The sequence below is a fragment of the Fukomys damarensis genome, unplaced genomic scaffold (assembly GCF_012274545.1).
Source record: "Fukomys damarensis isolate Sample0158 unplaced genomic scaffold, DMR_v1.0_HiC HiC_scaffold_28, whole genome shotgun sequence".
In the NCBI taxonomy this organism is placed as follows: Eukaryota; Metazoa; Chordata; class Mammalia; order Rodentia; family Bathyergidae; genus Fukomys; species Fukomys damarensis.
The window spans coordinates 11,594,219-11,621,355 of record NW_022900940.1 but is presented as its reverse complement, the minus strand read 5'-3'; the positions used below and the strand labels follow the sequence as shown (position 1 = coordinate 11,621,355).

The following is a 27,137-nucleotide window of genomic DNA, read 5'->3' as shown; positions in this document are numbered from 1 at the left end:
AAAATCCCACAAAGAGAACAAAGCTTCCCAGAGTTTCTAGGTCAGAACCCACTCTAACAAAGTGAGCTACGAAAGCTCCTTTATATAGTAACTTGTTTAATTAAGATAACAGATGTTACTATTATACAAGTCCTAGTGAGCTACTCTTTAATTGGACACTCATTCACATTGCTTGTGACTGGAAAAAAACAGTTCAAACAACCATTTCCCTCATATGAATTTTTTTCCCTACAATTAAATTGAATAAACAATGCACCCAGTGCCCATTCATTTAAGAGAGATGGCTTTAATGGTACAGGAGTTTAATATGAACAGTAATGTTAGAACAGAATAATTTCCTAGTTTACAAGGCAAATTTAATTCTCCCTTTCATCTATAGGCACTAAGTTAGGCTGACAATCAGCTGCTCAGGAAAAATGGCAAAGAAAATCTTCACTTGGGTGTTGTTTGATGTCTGGTATTTATAATGGGAGAGGGAGGGATTTGGCTATAGCTTTTATATTCAACTTCTAATATAATCTGGAAAGTGGGATAACTGACAAAATCTGTCATTCATGTCAGTGTGCTAATGAAAACAAAGACAAAAAGGCAAAACAACCCTTCCCCCAAAGAAAACAGTAACAGTGGGTTAGAATAATCTCCAGGGAACACAAAATACAGACTTTCTACAATTTAACTTTTTATGGAAAAATAAAAATAACAATCTCCAGGGAACACAAAATACAGACATTCTACTATTTAACCTTTTATGGAAAAATAAAAATAAGAAATAGGTTCTTGATTTCTTGAATTTTCAGGGAAATTCATTATATGCACAAGAAAACAGTCTTTCCTATATATTTCCTTGAAATGTGATGCCTTTTGATAACGCTTTCTTACTTTACTTTTTGATAGAGATGCTAGATTTTTTGTTTTAATCTTAACTCAACAGTAAGAAAAATATCCCTGAAAGAGGGATGATAAACGGCACTGGCACTCCATTTCAACATGGCGCCTAAGAGCTTCTGACTAAATGGACATTTCAGTCCTTGACTAAAAAGGTAGGTCTCTTCAAGCTCTTGCCATTAATTGTCATATAGAAATGCAGGGATAGTACAGAAGATCACCAAGTTTTTCTAACCAAAAGTAAAAGTTTGGATATATGATATATTTCAAGTTTATTGGCACTTCATTTAAAAATATTAAATATGGTGCCAGTTACAGCAGAGTAATACTTCACTGGGTGTAAATACCTCATTTTCTTTATCTATTTACCTGTCGATTGATGTATAGGCCACTTTCAAGATTTAGCTATTATTACGAATTGTGTTGCTATAAACATGGGTATGCTTGTATCACTGTAGTATGATGTCTCTAACTCTTTTGGGAAGATACCTAGGAGGGGAAAAGTTGGGTCAAACAGAATTGTTATTTTTAGTTTTTTGAGAAAGCTCCATACAGATTTCCATAGTGGTTATATAATTTATATTCCCACCAACAAAGTGGAAGAATTCATTTTTTCCAGGAGCCTCGGGGCAGTGTTTGTTACTATTGGATTTCTTCATGATAGCCATTCTTTCTGAAGTAAAATGGAATCTCACTGTTGTTTAAATGTGCAGTTCTCAATAGCCAGCAATATTGAAGATTTTTTCATGTATTTATTGGCAATTGGTACTTCTGAGAAGTGTCTATTCATTTCAGTTGCCCATTGTTTGACTGGGCCATTTATTTTGGGAGATCCAATTTTTTGAGCTCTTTATTCTAGATTTTAGTACTCTGCCTGTGGAACAGCTAGCAAAAAGTTTCCCCCATTCTGTAGGTTGCCTATTCACTCTCTTGGTTTTTTTTTTTTTTTTTTTTTTTTTTTTTTTTTTCTTTTCCTGTGAAGAGTATTTGGTATAATCCCATTTGTTGATTTTTGACGTTAATTCTTAGGAAAATGGGGCTCTGTTTAGAAAGTCCTTGTCTACCCCTATGACATGAAGAGTTTTATTTATTTTACCTTCCAGCAGGTTACATGTTTATGTTAACATTTGGATCGTTTATCCAGTTTGATTTTTGTTAGTACATGGTGAAAGATAAAGGGTCTAGTTTCAATCTCCTGCATACAGACAGCCAGTTTTCCCAGCACTATCTGTCAAAGGAACTTTCTGTTCTCCTGCGTATGTTTCTGGCCCATTTGTTAAAGATCAGATAGCTGAATGTGCCTGGGGGTTATTTTTGCATCTTCTAGTCTGTTTCATTGATCTACATGTCCATTTATGTGCCGATACCATGCTGTTTCTTTTTTTAAATCACTGTAGCTTTGTAATATTACTTTAAATTCAGATTATGATGCCTCCTGCTTTGGTCTTTGTCACTTAGGATTGCTTTTGCTATTCTGAGTCACTACTGGTTCCCTATGAATTTTAGAATTGTTTTTTCTAGTTCTGTGAAGAAAACTGCTGGTATTTTGATTATGCCTTAGTTACTTCTTCTGTTACTGGGACAAAATACCTAAACTCAAAGTTAAAAGAGGAAATGTTTATTTCAGCTCATAATTTATAGAGATTTCAGTCTTTAGTCAGCTGGTTCCAAGGCAGGATGAAATGGCAGAGGAGAAACAGACTAGGGCAAGCCAGGCAGGAAGGAAGCAGTAATGAGCCTGCCTTTTCCTCTTCTCCCAAACAGGCTATAAACCTTTTGGGTGTTGCTTCTCACACCAAGGGTGGGGTTTCTGCTTTAAATAAATCCATTCAACCACATACAGAACTATGCTAATTCCAATGGGTGAGCTAATTTAGTACTTCATGCCCTTAGTCAGAGTGTCACACACCCAAGATCTGGTCAGCTCCACCTATGAGCCCTATGAGACTTTGGAGGGACATCTAGATACAAGCCATAACATGCATTAAATCTACGTATCATTTTGGTAAGTATGACCATTTTGAAAATATTATTTCTGCCTATTCAGGAACAGAGGATATCTTAACATTTTTGGATGTCCCCTTTTTTTTTTCCTGGTGTCCTCTTTGATGTCCTTTTTCAGAGTACTGTAGTTTTCATGGTAGAAATCTTTCACTTCCCTAATAGGTTAGTTCCTAAATATTTAATTTTTTAAATGCTATTGTGAATGTTATTATTTTCCTAATTTCTTTGTTGATGGGTTCACTATTAGTATACAGGAATGCTGCTTATTTTGTATCCTGATATTGTCATCTGCAAATAATGATAACGTGACTTCTTCCTTTCTTGTACCTATCCCTCTTATTTGTTTCTCTTGTCTGATTGCTCTGACTGATGGTTGAAGTACTACATTGAACAGGAGCAGAGATAGTGGACCTTCTCATCGGATTCATGACTTTGGAGTGAAAGCTGTCAGCTTTTGTCCATTTAATATAATGTTGTAAACTCTCTTGTCATAAGTGACTTTTATCAGATTGAGATATGGTCCTTCTACGCCTATTTTCTGTAGGATTTTTAAATCATGACTGGATGATGGATTTTTATCAAATGCTTTTCCTGCATCTATTGAGATGATCATGTGAATTATGTCTTTGCTTCTGTTTACATGGTGTACTATATTTACTGATCTGCCTATGTTGCAAATTCTCACATCCTTCAAATGAAGTTGATTTGGGCATGATGTATAAACATTTTGATCATTTGCTATACTCTTTTTGACAGTATCTTGTTGAGGATTTCTGTATCTATGTTTACTAGAGAGATTGGCCTCTAGTTTTCATTTTTATTTGGATCCCTTTCTGGATTTGGAATCAGAGTAATGCTAGTTTCCAAGAATGAATTTGGAAGTATTCATTCCCTTTTGATTCCATTAGATTTTGAGGAGTACTGAGATTATATCCTACTTGAAGTTTTTGTCTAATTCAGCCATGAATCTATCAGATCCTGGTCTTTCCTTACTAATTTTTAAATTATTACTGCTTCAATTTCACCGTCTGTTATTGGAATGTTAAGGGTTTTATCTTTTCTTGGTTCAGTTTTGGTGAATAATCTGTGTCTAGAAATCTGTCCATTTCTTCAAAGTTATCTAATTTGTTGGAGTACAATTTTCTAGAATTAATGAATAATCATCTGTATTCTAGTGATGTCTGTTGTAAATTTGCCTTTTTCATTTCTAATTGCATGGATTTGGGTCCTTTATTCTGCTGAGTTTGCTGAAAGATTTTCTATTTTGTTTATTCTTTCAAAGAACCAGCTCTTTAACACATTGATTCTTTGTACTGTTATTTTAGTCTGAATTTTACTAATTTCTACTTGGACCTTCAACGATTTTCTTCCTTGAACAAAGTTTGAGTTTGTAATGTTATTTTTCTAGGGTCTTGAGATATATGTTTAAATTTGTACAGTTTTTTTTTGGGATCTTGAGGAATATTTTGAGGTCATTTATTTGAACTCACTCTAATTTTTTGATGTGAGCATTCACACAATAAACTTTTCTCTTAGGACTGTTTTTATTGCATCTGGTGGGTTCTGGTATGCTATACTAGAATTATCTTTTAAGTTTAGAAATTGTTTAATTTCTTCTGTAACCTATTGGATATTCAGGGGTATGTTACTTAATATCCAAGTGTTTGTAAAATTTTCTGTGGTTTCAGTGTGCTATGTTCTGATAGGATACATGGGACAATTATGATTTTTTTTGTTTACTTAAGCATGCTTTATGGACTAGTACTTGTTCTATCTTACAGAAAGTTTCATGTGCTACTGGGAACAATGTGTATTTTTTTTTTTTGTAGTAGGGTAGAACTCTCTCTAGTTCAAAGGTATTCAGCTCTGATCTTTTTCTTTTTTTTTTTCCTGATGATCTATTTGTAAAAGTAGAGTATTAAAGTTACCCACAATGATTGTGTTGGTGTTTATTTGATCTTTTATATCCAGCAGTGTTCATTTTATAAAGTGGATTACCTTGATATTTAGTTAATATATTTTTACAATTGTTATCTCTTCCTGTGTAATTGTTCCCTTTACTAATATGTTGTGATCTTTTTTTGCCTCTTCTGCTCAGTTTTATTTTGAAGTGCACACTTTGAGAATAAAACTGCTACCGCTTCTTTCCTTAAGTGCCCTGTTGCATGGAATATTGTTTTCTATTCTTTAATTTTAGTCTATAATTCCTTTCTGGATTAGATGAGTCTCTTGTATGCAATAGACCATTAGGGTTTGATTTTTGATCCAGTCTACCAGTCTGTCTTTTAAATGGAGAGCTGAGGTCATTTACATTGAGAATTATTTAAAGGCAATGGCTTATTACTGCCTTTGCATTCTTTTTCTGTTGCTAACTCCTTTATTTTTCTCTTTTTGCTCAACTACTAACCTTGCTTGATGTAATCATTCCACCTGACCTTTTGGCTTTGTTACCTGTGCTATACCTGTTTAGGATATTCTTTAGTGCTTTATTGAATGCTGGTTTGGTGTTCATAAATTTCTTAAAATGTTGTTTGTCATAGAAAGACCTTATTTTACTACGGAAGGAATTTGCAAGTGACACACAGAGAGGCAGTAGAATGGAAGTAAAATAAAAAAGTTTACTCCATTGATGGGTTGATGGGGATTGATCACACCTAATGGTGGTGCCCTGATCGACCCCACCCCCACCCACTGGGTTACACTTCCTTCTTTTATAGGGTTTTACAGCCTTGACCTTATTCAGTTGGTTACACTGCATTTTCACAGTTCACATTGCTGATACCCAAAACATGGTGGCCAGGCAGTTGAATTTCAATGCCATTCTTTGTTAGGGGAAGTTACCTTTAAAATTTATCTACTCTAGCCAAGTCAGGGGAGGTTTTTGGTCAATAAAGTTAATAATGGTTCTTTTCATTTACAAAACTTTTAAAGACTAGATGCCTCTGGCACTGGTTAATTCTGAACTAAACTAAACAGAGCAAAGGGCAAAGTTATCTTACACTGTTATATTTCCTAGGTTTTCACTATTAAAGTTTTCCCTATCAAGCTTTTCATCCATTTTGAAAGATAACTTTTTAGGATACATTAGTCAGGGTTGGAAGTTGTTTTTTAGGATCTGAAACACTTCACTCCATGTTCTCTGGGTCTTTTCTGTCTACTGTAATCCTAATTTTATAAGCAATTTTGTTGCTTTTCCCTGACAGACTGTCTTTTAGTTGGACTTTGAGATTCTGACCACCTTATTTTGTGTGGAAGTTCTTATTTCATTATGTGACTTCGTATTCTCTAAACTACTCTTACCTGTCTATATGTTGAGGTCTTTTTCTACACTTGGAAAGTTTTCTCATATGATATTTTTAAACAAAAAAAAATTTTTTTTTTAAATTCCAGGTGTGTTGTCCTCCAGTCTCTCTCTTAGCCTTAGGTTAGTTTTGTTAAAATCATCTAATAGCTGTTTGATGAATTTTCCTTACTCTCCTATCATTTTTAAAGTTTTTTTCTGAGTATATCATCTTGATTCCATTTTGTCCCCTATCTGAGGCCCTTTCCTCACACTGGTCATTTCTGCTGTTCATGTATTCAACTGAATGCTTTATCTCTGGGATTTTTGTTTGGTCAGCTATAATTTTTTGTTTGTTTGTTTCTTCCATAAGCAGTCAGTTTGTTTGTTAGCCCCAGTATCTTTTGGGTATGTCACCTTTGAGCTGAGTTTCTTTGCTTCCTCTATACTCATTTTGTGCAATTCAACTATCTGGTATTTGGTTTCCTCTCTATTTTTTGCCCCTTGGATTTGCTTTAGGAGAACTGGGATTCTTTGGAGGCATTTTGTGACCTTGCTTGTTTTTTCATGCTTTTTATGTGCTGAGGGCTGATATGAAACAAAGAACAAAGAAACTCTCCTATCATTTTTAAAGTTTTTTTCTGAGTATATCATCTTGATTCCATTTTGTCCCCTATCTGAGGCCCTTTCCTCACACTGGTCATTTCTGCTGTTCATGTATTCAACTGAATGCTTTATCTCTGGGATTTTTGTTTGGTCAGCTATAATTTTTTGTTTGTTTGTTTCTTCCATAAGCAGTCAGTTTGTTTGTTAGCCCCAGTATCTTTTGGGTATGTCACCTTTGAGCTGAGTTTCTTTGCTTCCTCTATACTCATTTTGTGCAATTCAACTATCTGGTATTTGGTTTCCTCTCTATTTTTTGCCCCTTGGATTTGCTTTAGGAGAACTGGGATTCTTTGGAGGCATTTTGTGACCTTTGCTTGTTTTTTCATGCTTTTTATGTGCTGAGGGCTGATATGAAACAAAGAAAAAAATTTGTTTGGGATGACAATTTCTTTAGTTAGGTTCTGTTTTCCAGTGATGTGTTCTTGGCTTTATTTGTCATGAGGTATTGTTTAGCACTTCAGTCTATTTATTTTAATTATTGTGCTGTCAGGAGAGAATTTCTACTGATTATAACAATGCTAACAGATCTAGTCATACATCAGTTATTTACATTAAAACTTGTTTTGATAATTCCACCCTTTTATCAATATACCTTACAGACTACATCATACTATGATTTGTCATTCATCTGCGATACCAAGAATGGTTGAGAAAGAGGGAAAATGGAAAAAAGGAAAAAATGAAGAGGAAGAGTCCATGTTACTGGGAGGATAGAGATGAGAGAAATATCAAAAGGTAAAAAATAGACAGGAAGTCAGACTCTGTTGGAATTTTTTTTAATACCTGTGGTAAAGGACCAGTGTTTGGAGGATTTGAGAGAGTATCCATGTAAGTGAGAGGGGGTATTCAGAATGAAGGAGTCTGTGAGATCGTCAGAACCTTTGTTAATATATTTTCAGTTAGTATAGTTTGGATTCTCTGAGCCCAATTTTGTTAAGGATTATCCTGACATACCCTTAAATGGTGCTGTTTAAATTATAGCACTGATTAATTATTATTCTCTTAGGTACATATGCAGGTCACTGTTATGGGGAAAACTTCGAAATGAATCTGGATGGTAACTAAATATGTTAATGTATATAATGAATTCTTTTTCTAAATTTTTTGGGGGGTCCTGACACAAATCAACCCTCTGGGAAGTTATCATTACTAAGTTATATTAATTCATTGTCCTCTTTTCCATGTAGCTTAAAGCATAGAAAAGACGTTGACTCTTGCATATAGGTAGTTGTATTCACCTGATACAAAAGTTTGATTCTTTTCAGATTTGCTCCCTTCCTTCCTCCTTCCCTCTTTTATTTCCTCCCCCCTCCATGTGGGTCTGAGATCTTTTAAAACTTCTTCTAGGAGGAAAAAGTGGAATGCAAAGAGTGACAATCTTGGGTAATAGTTGAGTAAAATGCAAAGGCTGTGCGGCTGAAGGGCACAGACAGCTTGAGACTACAGGTCAGTGGGAAAGAAGGAGAGAGGAATTAACAGGACAGGGCATTCACAAATGTCTGAAGATGGGGATACTCTGTAGGTAACTCCCGGAGTCTGCTTTCTGTGGATGGGGTTTGAAAAATGAATATAGGCAAAAAGATTCATATTTTAATCTCTTGCCATGAAAAATTCTCTATGAATTACAAATGATGCTTTGAGCATGATGTGAAATTTGAGCAGATTCCTTTGAGCCATTCCGTGGAAGACTGAAAGGCCAATGCAAAAACATCTTTAGATTAAGCTGTTCCAAATGTTTTTTCCCATGATATGTGTACTATCTAGTCATTTCTTATAGTTTTATGAAGGAGTATTCTACCCAGATCTTCATTAGAAGGCCAATGTACTCTCCCTTCGAAACTGTCCAAAGATATTGCCTGTTGCTAATTCACAGTGTGTACCTCACTGAACTGCCCTCTGCACCAGAAACTACCACCACTAGAGTTTGAGGCCAAGACTGCCTAATCCATGGATTTATAGATTAGGCCCTCTTGCTTTAAGTAAAATATTTATTGGCACATTTTAGATATACAAAATGATAACATTCATCACAGGGAATTTGTACCTGTTCATGATATATCTTGCTTTTCATTTTTTTCATTCCCCTCCCTTTTAAACACCTCTTCCCCTCCTCATTTACAAAAGCTTTGTTTCCATTTTTCCTTCTATTATTTTTTTCTTGTCTCTTCTTTCTTTCCCCCTCCCCGCTTCCTTGTTTCCCTTCTCATTTGAACATTTTCTTCCCATTTCCAAATATCTATTATATATTTTTGTCCTTATTTCCACTTTTGGTTTCTCATACCAGAGAAATAATAGGGTGTTTAAACATACGTGTCTGACTTATTTCACTTAAGAGTATGGTTTCAAGGTGCATCTATTTAGCTAAAATGTTTTAAGGTTGCTCTTCTTTATGGCAGAGTAGTACTCTATTGTATAAAAAATCTTTATCTATTGGTCAGTTGATGAACATTTGTGGCCCTCTTGCTTTAAGATGGGACAAATCTAAAAGGTAATTTCAGTTCCACAGTGCTCCATGAATTTGGCTAAAGCCTGACCAGGAAACAACTAGTAGGTCAGTTTCTCTTCCTGCCCTATACTGCTTTCCTTACTTTTGCCCTGACAGAAGATTCTCCATTATGTCTTCTTTGCATGAAACTTTTCATCTTAGGATCTGTTTCAGGAAACTCAGTCTGCAAAAGTTGTCTTGTACAGCTTCTCACAAACTTCAAGGGAATGGTCATATTATTATTTTCAATTCAGTTTAGCAGAGCAGCCTCAAATATTTGTTAAATTTGAAACTATTGCTGTTATACTTGGAATTGTTATATTTGGCTTTGCTTTTATTTTTGGTGTATGTTTAATATGGTCTAGGATTGAAGGAGAACAAAATCCATTACAGACTCAGAACCAAATACTTAATGGTTCTAAGGAGAAGCAGAATTTATAAAAGCTTCATTACTTACCCACAGGTTTGGTGTTGTATGATTATAAGAAAGCAAATGAATGTAATCTCATTAAGAGGGAGCTGGTCGAAGAGTTCTAGACACAATACTGCTTTTAGTTTACAAATTTCCTCCTTACAGTTTCAAAAACTTGTGTGATGTTGTCCTTCCAGTAATAAAATAGAAAAGTAAAATTTATTTTCTAGCCACTTCAAATTGTTGTATCATAAAATGTAATAAAGCAGGCGTTATGTTTCTGTTGATGTATGAGGGTGTGGAGCAGAACAAAACCAAAGCAGTGCAAAATAAGCAAAAATTTATTCTTTGTCTGGACCATGTTTTTGGCATGTAATTCTGTTTGCTTGAGTTATATAGGTAAAAGTTGTTAGAAATGAAATATTAAGAACTCCTGAGCATTAACTCAATAATGGTTTTTTTCTTTTTACTATGGGCCTACAATCTTCATCATTTACATAATCACATACACAAATGTACACATGCCTAGGATAAATGTATAATGTGGACATTGCCTCCTTGCACTTCAAACACTTCCAAGTCAATTGCCAGACACATGGCTGTGCCCATGATAAATACTGTCTTGGAGATAAATAATCCATAATTCAATAATGTAAATAACATCTAAGTCTTCATAACTAAAGTAAAAATGTTCCTTGAGTTGCAACAGGTTATACTGTGATAAACTATCACAAATATCTTTAGTCAAAAGTTCATTTAATACACCCAACCTAATGAACATCATAGTTCTGTAAGCCAACATAATACAGAGCGTCAGTCATTTCCCTTATTATCCTGTGGCTGACTGGCAGCTGCAACTTGCTGCCACTGCTCAGCGTTGCCACAGAGGATTGCATGGTAAATCGCCAGCTCTGCAAAGATCAAAATTAAAAGTGCAATTTCTATGTATGGATGCATATCTATTTTGCACTATCATAAAGTCAAACCCAGGTGAGTTGGGGACCATCTATATTTACTAATCAACATAAAATTGCTGGATGACAGATTAATAAGGCACACGAGAAAATGCTAAGAACTTGCTTCTTTCTTGGATGTGCTTGAACTTTCTTTTTCTTCACACTTGAATGAACAAGGAAATAAAGCCCTGTTATTCCTCAGTAACTATAGATTGGAGTTGTTCATCCTATTATGTTATGAAGGAAAAGTAGTTTGCTTTCCATTTAGCTATCTAGTTACGATGTCCAAAAGTCTTACAGAAAAATACACTAAACAAAACTTGGGACTATCTACAGATTGTACCAAGCTTCCTTTATCCTTGACTTGGTACACAGAAATCTGTTACTGGCTAAATGTTGGGATCCCTTTTACTGATTTTTACCCACATGCATCATTGTACCACCCTAAATTTAATATTCTGGTATTTATGCTCAAGATTCTTTTAAATCTATTTAATAGTAGATGACTGATTTAGATTCATAAAACAAAACAAATGCATCTCAAATTCTTTCCAACAATTACAATCTGACATTTCTTCTAATCAGTCCTTATTACATTTCTGGTTTTGAAAAGTAATGACAGAATTCCTAAAATAAATAGACCTATGCATCATTTAGAAGAAAGTTTTAACAAGATTTTCCCGCTGAAACCAGAATATTTTGGGGTATTCTGTGAAATAAAGTTTATTTCCATATAAATTTGTGAAGGATGATTCTGAGAGAGATTCAAGGCAATTAGGGTATAAAAGTCTCTGAGAAGATCTATAACACAGAAACTTAAATTCTGTCTGATTTAGAATACCACTTTATACAATATGTGTAAACTCCCATCCCATACAAAGAACTATTATTGGAAAATATTGATATAAATATTTAAAACCCTGCCCTTGAATCAAGCTTCTCTATTAATGGAATTGAATTTACCACCTTGCCTTTTGTCACTATATAATTTGTCAAATGCATGAAAATTATAAGACACATCTATGAAATTTTGTACTTACCATAGTAACTGTGTTTCAAATGGAAAAATTTTGCCAAGATTTTAATATCAGAAAAACCATTTGTTTTTAACCTGATTAATACTATAGGTTTAACTAATTGTGTTTTTTTCTTTGCTTAGGTATCAAGTTAGGTATCCATCCTTGAATTATACTAAATGTATTTCTGTGTACTAATTCATTTCTGAGATTCTTATGTTTTTACTGATAATTCCCCGATATTCCAACTCCTTATATTACTTTTACTTTTTTTGTGTTGATTTTTTAAATAAGCAGCCTCAAATCCTTTGTGAAATGAGTGTGTTGATTTCTTTCTTCATTTTTTCAATAAATATAGCCTCACTCCTTAGTTGTGTTAGTGTTTGTGCTATATATGTAGTGGTAAATTTAACTTGGTAGATCCTGTCCTCACACAGCTTATAGGCCAGTTTAGGAAGACAGACAGTAGTCAAGTGGACCATGAAAGAAATATGCAATTGTAGGAGTAGGGGTGTGGATCACTAGTATTGGCTTGCCTGGATTTGATGCCCAGCACTACATCAAAAAAGAACAAACAAGCAAACAACACACCAAGAAATGTACAAGTACAAATGCAAAGAATGCAGAAATGAGGAGCTGAAGAAGAAAGCAGGCACTAGTGGATATAATAGGAAATGGGGCCTCTGCTCTCATGGCATTTAAAGTAAGGGGGAGATCAAATGAAACACAATAAAAAAAAATACAACAAGGACCCAGATGATGCAGTGCCTCCATGTACATTATGCCCAGATTCTTAGTTTCTATCTTAAGTGTTATTGATGGGACTTGAATTCTCTTTGAAAAGACCATGCTGGCTGTGGTATAGATGAGAGGTTGGGAGGTGTCAGTGTAGGAACAGGTCAATCCTTTTGGCTCCTGCAACAGTGCAGTAAAAAAGAATGGTGACGGGGCTAGAGCAATGCCAGTGTAGAAAGGAGACAGATTACATTCCTTGGAAGTAGAATTTATAAAATTTACAAGCACACTGAATACGTGGGATGGTGAAACAGAGAAACCACTTAAGATTTCTCAGTTGTGCCTTAAGCCTTCAGAAAGTGATGGTGTATACTTGGGAGAAGATGTGGGTTTTGTTTTGTTTTTTGTTTTTGGTTTTTCGAGACAGGGACTCCCTCTGCAGTTCAGGCTGGTCTTAACCTTGTGACCCTGCTGCCTCAGCCTCCTGAATGCTGGATTACAGGCATGTCCACCATAGTTGGCTCAAGGAGGTTAGGTTTAACGAGGAGGCTGATGGCAGGAATGAGCTGCTTGGGGCATGAATTGCTCAGGGGAGAACCCTGAACTAATGACACACATTTGACAGTTAACAGCCATAGGAGGAGAGGAGATCACCTAGACAGCAGAGGTAGAAAAAGCAAAGGAGCAAAAGTAGACTAGGAAGATGCAGGTGTGCTGGAGGGAGGGAGAGAAGGAGAAGGAAGGAGAGAGAAAGAGAGAGAGAGAGAGAGAGAGAGCGCACTTGATGAAGTAAGAATGAACATTCAAAATTGAAAGAAAGAAAGCCCTTGGGAAAATGAGAAGGGTAATAGTAATTTCAAAGTGCATTGTTTTTTCTGAGTCAAAACACATTACATTCACTGAAAAACATTTTTCCTGGTATTAGGAGAAGTAAGGATCATTTTTTTTCTATATCAACTTTAAGCGTCCTTTGGAACAAATCACTTCTTTTGGATCACAACTTTTTGAAGTAAATCAATATATGGTGAAGTCAATGTGTGAAACAACTGAAAATCTAAAAAGCTCAAGTCCAATCTTATTTCTATTACGTTGACCATAGAAAACAGTGAAGACTTTCCTTTCAAGCACAGTCATTCTATGCCCATAGTTTCCACAAGATGACCTGGTCTCTTCTTTATTTGAGATTAAATTCACATGAAATTCTTCCTCTCCTTTTTTTTTCTTTTTTTGTACCGGGGATCGAAATCAGATCCTTGTGCTTGCGAAGCAGGTCACCGAACCGCTGAGCTAAATCCCTGGCCCTCCTCTCCCTTTTTTACACTTAACTTATACAATAGTTCAGAACTGGAATGTTTCCCAAAGGCTCATGTGGTAAAAGTTTGGTTACTAGCCTCACACTATTGAGAGGTGCAGAACATTTAGGAGGGGGCCCTGCAGGAAGAAGTTAACTTACTTGGGACCATAACCTTGCCAGGGATATTCAGATCCCAAGACTCTCCTCCTTTCCTCTTTGGTTCCTGATCATCACAAGGCAAGTAATTCCCAGTGTCACACACTCTCCACCATGATGTGCTACTTCGCCATAGGCCCCCAAACAGCAAAACCAACTGACCATGGACTGAAACCTCTTGGACTATGAGCCAAAATAAACCAAGCCAGGTGTGGTGGAGCACACCTGTAATCTCAGCACTTGGGAGGCTGAGGCAGAAGGATCTCTGTGAGTTTGAGACCAGGCAAGGCTATGTAGTGAGTTCCAGGTCAGTCTCAACTATGTAGTGAGATCTTGTATCAAAAAACAAAAACAAAAACAAAGAACAAAAACACAACAAAATAAACCTTTCTTCTTTATAAATCTATTATCTTATGTATTTTTTAAAGTGATAGAAAGCTACCTAACATACTTTTTCTATACTCATGCCCTTTCTCTGTGCCTACTCACAGAACAAATAGCTCCTTTCTCATTTCCCCTAATAACTGATTTCAGGTTTATTCCTCTCCTGTCTCCTTGTGAATCATTTCTCCTTTCTTGCATCTTTAACTCTTTCAGTGACATGGTACGATGTACCTCAGGCTATAAATATTCCATAATATATTCCATTCTAGTAAGATCTTTGCTGCAAATGTTACTCCTTTTCAGTATAACCCATCTTTCTAATTTTATCACACCAGCAAAAAACATACACTGTTCGCAGTTGCTCAGATCCATCCAACATAGCTATGGCTTCTACTGAAAGTATTTCAGAGTTACACTGGATTTCATTATCATCATGCATATACGATTTTTGGTCCTCATTCTTTATAACCTTACGGTAACACCTGGCATTGTTGACCAATATCTTTTCACTTTTTTACCTAGAATTTCACAGCATCACAATTTCTTGGTTCTCTTAGATTTCTGGAAAATTTTTTCATTTTTTTTCTTTCCTGTGCATTTTATATCTCATCATTTTAAAGAAAATGATTTGTAAAGCCACATTTCTCATCCTGTTCTTTCTCAGGAACTCCAAACTGGAACTGATAACTCTGAGTTGCATATGCTCCACAAAGGGTGGCATGCTAGTAAATGTTTTACAAATTGGTTCTGAGTAATAAAATGTCTTTGAAGTATGCCAATTCCCATGGTGTAAATAGTCCCACTGTTGCTAATTTCCAATTACCAGTGTGATATCATTGAACATGAAGCTGGGAAGATATTTACAGAATTAGCCCAGTGGAGCCAGTGCAAGTGGGCACCAACATACCAGTGCATCAGGAGCCTTTCAAACTCAACACACAACAATGAACCCATCACCGATCTAAATTGGTTAGTCTGTTCTATTTTTCCAGAGATTATTAACAGACATTAAGAAACTCTTGCTTCTTTCTGTTTGAATGATTCAGTCCCATCTTTATCATATAACTGTGCAGCTTGGGCAAGTGATCTTGATTGAAGAAAAGGATATATCCTATCAAATAATTCATCTTACACAGAGCTGCTTTCAGTCTTGCTAACTTTCTCTATGTGGCAATTTTTAGAGGTATAGAAAGTTAAATAATTTATGCTAATATTATCAATTATCTGTTTTCTTTAGAATTTTAAAACTCCTGTTCTATGACATAATTATGGTGTTTCAAGTGAGAAGGACAGATGGATTACAAAATATTTCTTATTATGAAGAAAGTATGAGTAGGAATTGTGTATATTAAAACACACACTCATATATACACATTGTATAACTCTGTTTAATAGAGTCTTTTACTCACCACCTGGATTTCTCATCAGGCAATCTATAATTCTACTATATGTACCCTCTAGGTACCATATGTTGTAATCACATAGAGAGCCAAGTGTTGCTCTAATGAGATCATTTGGAAAAAGGGATTTAGAAACATCATGATGGTATTTACTAGTAGAGATATAATTAAAATTGGCATATTTGTGACTGAAATAGGAGAACAAAATGTATACCAGAAATATTGGGGTTAAGCATTGTATATGATACCAATGTTTACATGGCATCAATACATCTAAACTATCTAGCAGATTACATCTCTAGAGATGACAGAGTTAGGAGAAGCTTAAATTATGTACCTGTCTCTTGAGAAGGCACAAAGCTCTGCATGTCTGGTTTTAATATCCAGTCACATCCCTTCAGTTCTAACTGCTCTTAATGACATACCACTTTGGTTTGAATATTTTCATGATCACTTAAATCCATTTGATGATACAGAGCTATTTCCTTTGCACAAAAAGCACTGCTGAGGTAATTCAAGGACTTCATTTACCTCTTCTATGAGGGACCTAAATGATTCTAACACAACCCTGAAATCAGACCATCTTTTGCCTCTCTCCTTCCATCCCAGAATTACAGAACTATGGTTCTGAAGGTTGCCCATTTGTTACTAATATGAAATGAATAACAACGAAAGTGCTCTGGCAGGTTATTATATTGATATTAAAAGTATGAGCAACATTCCATGGTTTTAAAAAGGAGTTAATAAAAAAAGTAATTTATTTTTACTAAGAATTCTTTCCATTTTGATTAGATTACAGTTTCTCTCTGCAGTAGAGAGAATTTCGTCTTCAAGAAAAACTAGTGAAGGTATGGGCTTTGGAATAAGGCTTGGATTTGAATTTGAGATCCAACTCTGTTAAGCTTTGCATCCTTAGGTACAGTAAATACACTTTCTGAGCTCTGTTTTCCTTGTCTAAAGGTGAAGTTAATAATAGGACCAATTTTACAACACTTTCATGAGGATTAAAAGAAAACACATGAAAGTATTTAGCACAGGGTCTAGTAAAAAATATTTTAAAAGCCTAGGTATTTTGATTAATGAATAAGGCTTCATATTGTTAATTTTTACAGTGATAAAAATGATTTACAAAATTAAAAGCATACAAGAAAAAAAGTAGGAAGTTACTAGAATCCCTGTGTATTCCAAGGCTTAACATTTATTTTTCATGAAGGAACTGGTGAGAAACGGAGATCAAAGTCTCCTTTCATTTTAATGGCTGAAATTCCCAAAGCTTATTTGAGCTAAGCCAGATAACTCATGGTCTTTCTGTCATTACTGTTTTGTATATATCCAGATTATTTCCTAATGTTAATCTCTTAAGAGACCTGTAGAATCTTTCTGTGATGATGATTTTTCTCTTTCTTTCATCTGAACCCTACAGATACCAAGCTTTCTGCCTGTTTGGATCCCTTTCCTGTTCTTGTTTCCTGTACATGACTTGCTCATATCTGTCCATTAATATGGCCTGTAGATGAACTCCAGTATGGAAAGCTCTCCCTTTTCTCTCTCTCTCTCTCTCTCTCTCTCTCTCTCTCTCTCTCTGGATTGTTTTCTTTGACAGCAGCTCAAACGTAATTCGTGTTGGAAGCCAATATTGGCAGTGTGTGTGACTCTGAGAGTCTCTTCTCTGTGCACTACTGAAACACTGCTATGGGTTCTGTTTAGACCATTATGTTAATTTGTGATTCACTGGCAGTTTCTAGTTTCATATATGTATACACTGTCTCTATAGCTCTATTTTATAAAACCACTGGAATCAAGTCTTGTGATTTCTGTCTTCTCTCTCCTTCAACTGAACTAGACCTTTTATAATTTTTATAATCATGAAATTAAAAGAAAGTCCCTATATGAGACAGTTTGCATAAATCATAGATCCCCAGTCAAGGATGACCTCATAATTTACTACTTGTTAAGAAATGTGGGGAAGATTAGATTTCCTTTCCTTTCTACCCTCACTGTCTCTCACTGTCCACATCTTGATGGAAGACTTGTCTCTGAATTCTCCAGGGAGTCCAGGCTTTGGGGACATGAAAGCAACCTCCTTGTGCAAAAAGTGGTAGCCCTTGCTCCAGAGTGGGAAGGGAAATAATTCAAGTCTCCATCCAAATTTACTTTCCCTTCACTCTGCATTAGATGGGCCCAGTGAAAATGACTACTTAATCAAAAGAGTAAGTCACAAAGGACAAATAAAAGAAAAGAAAAACAAATAAAACAAGAGACCCATAAGAATGAAGGGCATGTTACTCAGAAGTTGTTTCAATAACCTACATTTCCTAAAACATGCCTACAGGGTGGCAAACTTTTTCTGAAAGGAGCAGAGAGCAAATATTTTAGCCTTTGTGAGCTCTGTGGCAACTAGTCAATCATGCCTTGTAGTAAGAAAGCAGCCATGTATGATTTGTCAATGAATGAATATGGCTGTAATCAATAAAACTTTGTTTGTAGACACTGAAATTTGACAGTCACATATTTTTCATGTGTCACAAAATGTTTTTCTTTTGATTTATTTTTGTAGCATTACAATTTTAAAACAGCTCTCAGATTGCATACTGTACAAACACAGGTTGATGGTTAGATTTGGCTTATTGGCTATCGATTTAGTCAAGTCCTGGAAAAGAGCATTTCAGACAGAGAGCACAGCACATTCACAGGCTTTGTGGCGGAGGGTACAAGGCCATTAGAAGAACTGAAGGAAAGTCCACTTGGCCCAAGAACTAAAGATGAGAGAGAATGAAGTGAGAAAGCAGGACTAGCATTTCACTGGTCATGTGACAGTACTGAACTTGAGGCCAACAGAAAATCAGTAGTATGTTGTCACACCTGGCTGTGCATTGGAATTACCTGGAAAATGTAATAAATGTCCTGATTCCTGGGTCTGCCTCAGAATTCATGAGAAGGCATTTTTGGACTTGGGGAGAGAGATTATGCCTCCCTGTTGGTCAGTCTAGTTTGGTTTACAGATCTACATTTGGGAATCACCGGATTGATTCCTTTAGGGATAGAGACATTCTGTCCCAGGAAAGTCAAGAGATTTTCCAGCTGAGTGCACAGTAAGTCACAGCATGTGTTACTTGGGTATAAATGCCAAATTCAACGAAGGACAGGAAACAACTTAAAGGAAGTGGGGAGACCCAAGCCCAAATCGTTTGTTCCCTAACTCTGTCTAGTCCTCCGTGAAATGCAAGCTTCACATCTTCCCATAAAGGGCTTTTCTCAACCCGATTCTAAGAAAATTTCCAGCCTTATCTCTTCCTTTTCAAACATTCTATTTTTCATTCAGATAGGTTCTTTCATGCTGTTCTTTACCCTGAAATATACCATTATTGCTTTCCCCACCAGTCCCTTTCAAGAATCAGATGATTTGATTGGCTGGTTCACTCATTTTATGCAAAAATAGTGAGTGTCTCTTCTATTCTAAGTACAGTACAAGGAGCAGACACAAATGGGATCTCTCCTCACCATCCTTTCAGCCTGTTAGGAGAAATGAACACTAATAAATCAAACATGTAAACATACAATTTACAACTGTAATATGATGAAAGTCTCTGTCCTTTATTTTTTTACTTTTTTATTTTTTATTTTTGGTTCCAGGGATCAAACTCAGATCCTTGAACTTGACAGGCAATGTGCTATGGAGCTACATCCCTGGCTCTTTGTTCTTTAAATGACAATAGAAATTGCTCCCTCTTTTACATCACCCACAAAGCTGCGATTTAAATTAGGCTATGACCATAATGTGAAGTATATCTTGCATAAAGAAGGTGCATGACAGATAATTACTCAACTGTATTGGTCAGAGGTGTGATGCAGGAAGTTTTATCTTGTAGAATATTTGGGTGAAGGTTGGTTCCAAAACCAGTTAAGAAGTTCATATAAGATGATAAGAATTGAAAACCAGAAAAAGGAAGATGATTATCTGGCAAAGAGAACATTGATATGGGAGACTCACTAAAGGATTTTAAAAAATTAAATGTTGTTTTTAAATTGGCAAACTAATTTCACATAAGAATTATTTATATCCTGAGGAATAACCAATAATATATCACAAGAATAGGAAAAGGGGTCTGGTCAGTCTCAGGTGGCTGCTGCCCGAATTTGGTCACCATTTTAACCCCTGACCATAATGTAACATAATGAACAGCACTGAGCTAGTAGAGTCTGTGGCTGAGGCTAAGTTCATGAAGTCTTCCACAGGACTGCGTCTTGAACAAATTATCATGACTAACATTTTAAAATGAATTGCCCCAAAGTTGTTTGTGACCGCACTTCAAGGGAGGTTAAAGCCATAACTATTTAATTCATGGCTGTAGGAGAGACAAGCTGAGGTAATGAGAGAAAGTTCTAGGTCTAGATTTGGGGAGCAGGATAAGCTCTATTTTCATAGCTGCACATGAAAAATTAAATTGATATAGTACCATCAATAAGCAGGGTAACAGATTCTAACTAGAGCAATGATGCTCACAATGCTTTGATGTTGTTTTGCCTCCTAGGCAGGATTTCCATTATTAGGGAGATGAACTGCTTCTAATTATTGCAATAACATAATTGTTCCCCAGGGCAGAATTCCTAATAACAGCTATATAGCTCTACAGCAACTGTAGGAGATATCCGGAGGGCAGTTTTCTCATTAAGAGCATGCATATAGACATTCTGCCTCCAGAAGAGAAACAAAATGCCTGAAGTAATAAACTTTCTTTTCCACACCAGGACTCGATCGGCCTTCTGGGCAAATACCTGCCATCACATTTGCTCTGCCTCCCAGACTGCCAACGTCTTCAGACCTGGGCTTCACACATTTATACAACATGGAGTTGTGCAGCCCTGTGCTGGGATTTCCTTCCATGTCTTACAAGAATTTCAACTATTTTAAAGGCCTTTGGGAAGAGAGGCAAATTAGGACCATGATCTAATTTCGCCTTGGAGGCAGATGTCAATGTCTCCAGACAAGACACATGAACATGACTTTTATTCCTATTTGGGTTGAATATTTTCACAGAATGCTAGACTTGATCTAATTATACTGTGGGGGCCAGGCAAACCTAAATATATTTCAGTCTGGAACTATATAGCTGAGACCATGAAAGCTTAAACTGTTTTATTGTGCCTTTAAAACAGGTCTACAGTGGCCTAAAAGTGCTCTGCCCAAGATAATGTTAAGGGTCTTAAATCAGGAGTCACCTGTGAGCAATATTTGGGTGGGCCTCTTAGGAGCACAAAATGCTTCTTTTTGCATCTTTCTTCTCCCTTGGCTTCTGTTTGTTTCATTCTCCTGGTTGATATCTCATTTTTAAAAGTCTCTTTCTTTAGACCTCTCAGCAGGCTCAATGATTCCACCCATTCAACATGCCTGTTCTCAGGGTTCCTGCCTTTGACCTATAGATGATCTCTTTTCTTCAGACTCTCTGGATAAGCTCATCTATTCCATAGGATATGTGCTGCCAAAGTGAGCCTTATCTCTTCCATAGATTCTTACCCACCGATGAAGTCTAGCTCTGTGTCTCCACCCCTCAACTCAGACCACCATTTCCAATTCTCTATTAGACACAAGTTCATTGAGCACCTTACTCCATACCAAGCAATATTCTAGATTGAAGTGTTACAGAAAGAACAAGCCCGCACAGAGACACCATTCATAATGAAACAGGAAAGCAGAAGAGCTCAGAGTCATACCATGGAATGTAAGCTACTTTTGCTAACTTGGAAGATAGAGGAAGGGGGAACTAAGCTACAGAACAAAGGTAATCCATAGATGTTGGAAACATATTCTACCTTAGAGTCTCTAGAAGGAATAAATGTCTGCTGGCTTTGATTTTAGCCCAAGGGGACACATTTCAGAGTTCTAGCATCTGCAATAGTAAGATACTATATTGGTATTGTTTATGCCAAATGATCATCCACTCACATACACATTAACACACACCAGTGTGTGTACATGCACAATTAATGTTCTCATGAAAATTACAATGATTGGATGGAGGGGGGAATTAAATTAAAAATTTAAAGTGACTATGTAATATGTTAGGTGGGGTAAGTACTAAAACGATATAAAGTAGGAACAGAAGATGTGGAGTTTTACCACTTTAAGCAGATCAGACAAAAAGGCTTCACTGAGAAGGTGACTCTTGAAAGCAAATCTGCATTTATGTGACACTGCCACTTGCAGGCATCTCAAATTCAACATGTTAATATTAAGCTTTTTATTTCCCCCCCTCAAACTTGTTCTTTCTATATAGTGGCAAATGACACTGCTATCTCTTAGCTGTTTAACCTGGAATCATTTTCTGTTTTTTATCTTTTTTAATCCTTCTATTTAAAACACCATTAAGTGTTCTAAATTGTTCCCTTGAAGAGCATATAGATTTAAATCTTCCCACTTCACTCTGCTAGGCTGCTGCCTGCAACTGGTCTTTCTGTATCCCTAATCTTGCTCCCTCTGATTCTTGCTCCAAGCTGCACACAAAGCACTCTCTCCATAGCATGTGCATTACTGTGCAATCCCTTGCATAACATCTTTTAATCTTGTCTGGGTCTTCTGGTTCATGGCTAAACTCTACAGACAAACTGCAAGTCTTCCATGACCTATTGCTACCCTACATTTGTGTGCCTTCTCAATATATCACCTTTTTAACATACCCCTTAGGGTTACTGAAAATCTTATGTTTTTATTTTGCTCTTGGGTACTGGCAGTATTCTGTGAGCATCTTAAGGGCTGGGTTTATGTCTCCTTTTTCCTCTCCATCTTTGGTGCCAAGCAGAGGGCCTTGCATGTGGCACGCGCCCAAGCAATGTTTTGTTTTCTGAATGAAAGTAGAGTTGGCTGCTTCAACAAGGTTCGTGCTGTTCTTCTGAAACCATGCCTGTGATATGGAGGGAGTAGGTCTGAGACTATTTTCTGAAACATTCAGTGGCATATCTACACCTAGTTATTATCCATTAGCTTGACATAATGTATTAGCAATGTCTAAATGGGAGTACAGCAATTCTCTAGCCTGAGTAGGAACAAGTCTTTGTTTACATAACGTTATCTAGAGTTAACATCTCACTCATTTCTTTTGAGTCAGTGGGAAGTAAAGTATTTCCTCTAGGTGAATTTTCTAGACAACTAAACTAACTTGCTTAAGGAGTAGGTTAATTTAAAAGAAAAAAAGAGATACTGATAAGAGGTAGTTTTTCTATGATGTATTGCTTGCCTTATTAATTTAGGCTCACTGAAAATATTTTTTCCCCTTTTGAGCTATCATATGATTAGAGATATCATATTATTATCATCCTTCTCTATGGAGGATGAATAAAAGTATTTATTCCCTTATTAATGCAGCTTTTAATTCTGGGTGACAAGCTTTCCGAAAGACATTGAAGGAAATGACCAGGAAAGGTGATGTCAAACATGATCTTACGTTCTATGAAGAATATGAGAGACAATTGGGATATTCATGATTGCAAAAGAATTAAAAAGGGGCATGAGAGTACAGTGCCAGTATACAAAGGGAAAGGATGGTGGCAGAAAGGAATTACATTTGTCAATTCAATTCCACAAAACAAAGTAAAAAATGAGAGGAAGTTCAAAGGAGTGTAATTTTCTAACAATTAATCATGTCTCCATCACTAGAAGTAATTGGGAAGGATGAAGGTCTGGCTATTGTGTGGATCCTTGTGCTGGAGTAAAGATGTCTGGGCAGCAATGTAGAGTGGGAGTTTAGCATCAATGCCCATCCTGTGTCCATTCTCTTTTCTGGTAATGACACCTTGATTTCTTTTGGGGAAACTCTATTCCATTTTCAGTCAATGTGGTTTGAGGCCGGGCTTCCCTGCATGTTTCTGAGAAAAGCATATAATTCGGGTCTGCCTGATAAGTCTTTGGGGTGACAGGATCCTCCTTGAATCTGAGTGAACCACAGAAGAACAGGGACCAAGGTAGGCTGGTCTGATCCCACGATAATCTATTCAGCAACTGTTACGAACTCCTGGAGCGAAGGCAAGTGTGGGCTGGCCGATAGCCCTCACTACCAGAAGAGGGCCTGTTGGAAATGGAGCCAACAAAGATGAACGGGCTGGTAAGATGCAGGAAGGCAAGCTAGAGTTCTGACAGCACTGTGACAGTACCTGAGCACTGACACACCTACTACTGTTGCAATTCAGTTTAGGTCTTCCAGAGTAAGTGATCTAATTAATTTCCTTTCACAGTAAATCCAGCTTTGAGTTGAATTTTTACACTTGCAACCCAAAGAGTTCATCGTGGCTGAAACGGTGGTTATAATTCTCCTTATAATTTGAGGATTCTAGGTTTATATAATGATTCTGCTATGTCTGTATTTTAGTATTTTTGTTGTAGCCTAATACCAATCTTATTTGTCTCAAGGGCATTCTGTCCATAAAGTAAACATAAACAAAATAATCAACTTTATTCAGTTAGTAGGCCTAATTGCTTAGTTCACCCTAATGATTTGAACTGCTTTCATGATGACTAGAGATCTCTCTTGAGGACTAAAATACTTGGGCTCTATGACATGTCTTCTCTGTTTGAAATGGCTGAAACTGCTTATATTCTGATGGCTAAGCAAAAGTACATGAAGTCAAGAAGGTTTCATGTATATGATATGCTGCCTATCCAATAACAAAGCTATAAAATTTGTTTGCATTTTTCATCCATCATTTAGATGCTTGGCTTAATATAGGGCAGTATGAATGTATACTAAATTTCTAAACAAATAGTCAAATAAGAACATATAAATAAATACATTTTCAAATAACATGCTAACATCTAACCAGTGTTTCTGAGTCTATATCCACTGGGCTAAATATAATATCAAGATATGATTAAACAAGACAAAAACTTGAATTCTTAAAATGTTGCATCTTATACTTTGACTGGAAACTCATTTGTAGTCAGTCGATTACTTAAAATTGGAATGAAATATCATTTAATGAGTAGAGTTTGATGAAGTTTCTAAAACACAGAGTTTAAGAACGTTAAGGACACTTGCACTGGGTGTGGTGGTGTGTCTGTAGTCCCAGATATCTGAGGGTATGAGGTTGGAGGATCACAGATTCAAGCCCAAACTTTGCAATTGAATGAGATAGCAAGACCCTACCTCATAAAGGGTGGTTGTGGTGTGGGGGGGGTACTGGTGGTGTAGCTCTGTGCAAAGGCCTTGGGTTTCATCCAAGTTCTGGAGAAACAACTATGTTTGATCATAAAGTTTTGTTTTGCTGTGTTACAACAGCATTTTCTACTTAAAAGTTTATCTAAAGATTAAAGATTTACCTTTTGATTTTTAAGATTCTACACCTCAAGAGAGAATTAAGGATAACAAGGTAGTATTTTAGAAACTATTACTGTCCTCTATGCAAAGCATCCTTTGTCTTGATCTACATGTCAGCTTGTTCATAAAATGCGGATTCTAAAATTTTTCACTTATAAATCCCATCTATAGTTGTTCTGCTTACTCATCCATATAATGCTCTTTCTTTATCAGAAAAAAGGAGAAAAACAGAACTCTGTCTCTGAAAATGAGGAAACAATAACAAAATCTTAGTTTACACACTTTATAGAAACTATGCAATGTTTAACAATGCTTACATCTTTCTCAGAAATTAAAAACCAGTGTCTCTTAGAGTAAACTTGGTCTAGGGATGGATGGTCTATATTGTCCTTGAATTAATTTTTTTAAAAAATTAGCTTCAGATATTTAAACATTGTCTAGTTGTTCTTGAAACATACCACAAGGACGTACAAGATCTGGATCTCTATATGACTGAGGGGCATGTAGGTATCTTTCTCAGATGAAGCACACAGCGATCTCTCCACAATCCCACTTTGTATTACTCCTGACTATGTTTTGAATGTATTTCTAACACCAAATTTAGTCTGTCGGGTTAATACATTCTGAGTGAGGGAGAAGGAGGTGCAGAGCTATGAGAGTCGAGCCCCCATGTGGAGAACGAAGTGCTAATATGATAGCTTGAGTTTAGCCTGGCGATGCTGGAGTGGAGGCGATAAATAGCAGGAATTGGGTAATGATGGAAAATAGCCTCAGTTTAAATATACTTTCAGTGTCAAATAAATGTTGAAGCATAATTGAACTCTATTCATTAAATCAAGGACTTGAAGGAAAGAAAAACAGAATAGAGATGCTTGTGGTAAGTCAAGTAGTGAAAATAATCAGTTAAATCCATCTGTCCTATAAAATGCTCAATACTATACATTTTGGTCCTTACACTTTCTGTTTATCAGAATGCGTACTAGATATTGGGACACAAAAATAGAATGTTCAAATGGGAAGGGGAACAAGGGAGTGAGGAGCAGGGAAAGGAAGGAAAGAACAAGAAAAAAAAAGAATAGTGTTAAGCATTCATTTATTTATACTGCTCAAAATGTGAGGCTGCCTCTTCTCTGGGTACATCGCAAGATTGCTTTTTACTTCTGGGTTGCCAGACTATGTGACTTGTTTAGGCTCCTGCAGAGTGAGGGAAAGTAAAGTGTTGGATTTCTAGGCAGGATCTTTAGCAGCCCAAGCAGGTTGAGCCCTTTGTTTTTGCAGTGGCCAAGCTCCCAGGCGTGCTGCTCCACCAGGTTGTCCTTCTAGGCCAACAGAGCCACTGCAGACCAGTTTTGCACATGCAGCGTGAAGAGCAATTGCCTTTTACTGCTGTAGGCCACTGTGCTTTGTTTATTAATGTAGCATAGTTTAGCCTCTCCTACTTGAACTATAATAATGACATATATCCACTCACTCTCATTTTCTAATATGTCTGTCAATTGCCCATATTATTGTATACTTGAATCATCTTTAAACCAAACTTTAAAAATGTAGCCTCATTAAAAGCAATGCCTGTGGGATGTACTAATTATATTTCAATTATGTTCAAAGCAAATAGGTAACTATTAAAAGTAATGTCACATACCGCATTTTGGGAAACACTGAGGTAAAATAGGAAATGAACCTGATGTTAAAGGCCTCAAAATAACAAATTATGGTCCCAGTCTCAAAGCTTGTCTCCAAGTTTGAGTGTCATATCGATCTTCAGCGAGCTACCCTGCTTCCTTGATGTACCCAATCAGAAAGGGATGTATGAGTTTAATGTGTGTAAATACACCATCTAGAAACCGTATCAGGTTTGTTTACGAAAATCATTTAAAAAGGACAACATCATCAATGCAGCGATCTAATTTGTATATGCAAATTAAAAGTGTGCAGGTGTAAAGGGTAGATACACACACGTTTTTTTACAGGTTTCCTTATTGCATCCTTGAGTACTTGACCTTTAGCATAAATTAAAATCATTATGTATACAGCTGGTAAATTTTGTCTTATGATGACAAACATAGACTCATGCATAATTACCATTTTCCAACAGATTGAACAGGTTACAAAAAAGGATAGGAGACATTTTGTAGGGGTGACAGGCAAAAAGTGGTCTT

At 36.3% G+C, this 27,137-nt stretch overlaps 1 protein-coding gene across 4 annotated transcripts in view; it reads right to left on the bottom strand.

The window, feature by feature from the left end:
• Positions 1 to 27,137, bottom strand: part of LOC104866129 (contactin-4) — a 536,780-nt gene that overhangs the window by 112,108 nt on the left and 397,535 nt on the right. The gene's annotated exons all lie outside the window — the stretch shown is intronic.